Source organism: Salmo salar, chromosome 25, assembly GCF_965601325.2.
Source record: "Salmo salar chromosome 25, fSalSal1, whole genome shotgun sequence".
NCBI classification, from domain to species: Eukaryota; Metazoa; Chordata; class Actinopteri; order Salmoniformes; family Salmonidae; genus Salmo; species Salmo salar.
Window position 1 is genome coordinate 40662822 of NC_138315.1, and position 1633 is coordinate 40664454.

A 1633-nucleotide genomic window follows, 5' to 3' on the forward strand; every position below is an offset into this window, starting at 1 on the left:
AGATCAAATATAACCTAGCCACTATGATACATTAACACAGATACAGATCAAATATAACCTAGCCACTATGATACATTAACACAGGGTAAGACAGATAAAATATAACCTAGCCACTGTGATACATTAACACAGATACAGATCAAATATAACCTAGCCACTATGATACATTAACACAGATACAGATCAAATATAACCTAGCCACTATGATACATTAACACAGATACAGATCAAATATAACCTAGCCACTATGATACATTAACACAGGGTGAGACAGATCAAATATAACCTAGCCACTATGATACATTAACACAGGGTGAGACAGATCAAATATAACCTAGCCACTATGATACATTAACACAGATACAGATCAAATATAACCTAGCGACTATGATACATTAACACAGAGACAGATCAAATATAACCTAGCCACTATGATACATTAACACAGGGTGAGACAGATCAAATATAACCTAGCCACTATGATACATTAACACAGATACAGATCAAATATAACCTAGCCACTATGATACATTAACACAGATACAGATCAAATATAACCCAGCCACTGTGATACATTAACACAGATACAGATCAAATATAACCTAGCCACTATGATACATTAACACAGAGACAGATCAAATATAACCTAGCCACTATGATACATTAACACAGATACAGATCAAATATAACCTAGCCACTGTGATACATTAACACAGAGACAGATCAAATATAACCTAGCCACTATGATACATTAACACAGAAACAGATCAAATATAACCTAGCCACTATGATACATTAACACAGATACAGATCAAATATAACCTAGCCACTATGATACATTAACACAGGGTGAGACAGATCAAATATAACCTAGCCACTATGATACATTAACACAGGGTGAGACAGATCAAATATAACCTAGCCACTATGATACATTAACACAGATACAGATCAAATATAACCTAGCCACTATGATACATTAACACAGAGACAGATCAAATATAACCTAGCCACTGTGATACATTAACACAGGGTGAGACAGATCAAATATAACCTAGCCACTGTGATACATTAACACAGGGTGAGACAGATCAAATATAACCTTGCCACTGTGATACATTAACACAGGGTGAGACAGATCAAATATAACCTAGCCACTATGATACATTAACACAGATACAGATCAAATATAACCTAGCCACTATGATACATTAACACAGGGTAAGACAGATAAAATATAACCTAGCCACTGTGATACATTAACACAGATACAGATCAAATATAACCTAGCCACTATGATACATTAACACAGATACAGATCAAATATAACCTAGCCACTATGATACATTAACACAGGGTAAGACAGATAAAATATAACCTAGCCACTGTGATACATTAACACAGATACAGATCAAATATAACCTAGCCACTATGATACATTAACACAGAGACAGATCAAATATAACCTAGCCACTATGATACATTAACACAGATACAGATCAAATATAACCTAGCCACTGTGATACATTAACACAGAGACAGATCAAATATAACCTAGTCACTATGATACATTAACACAGATACAGATCAAATATAACCTAGCCACTATGATACATTAACACAGATACAGATC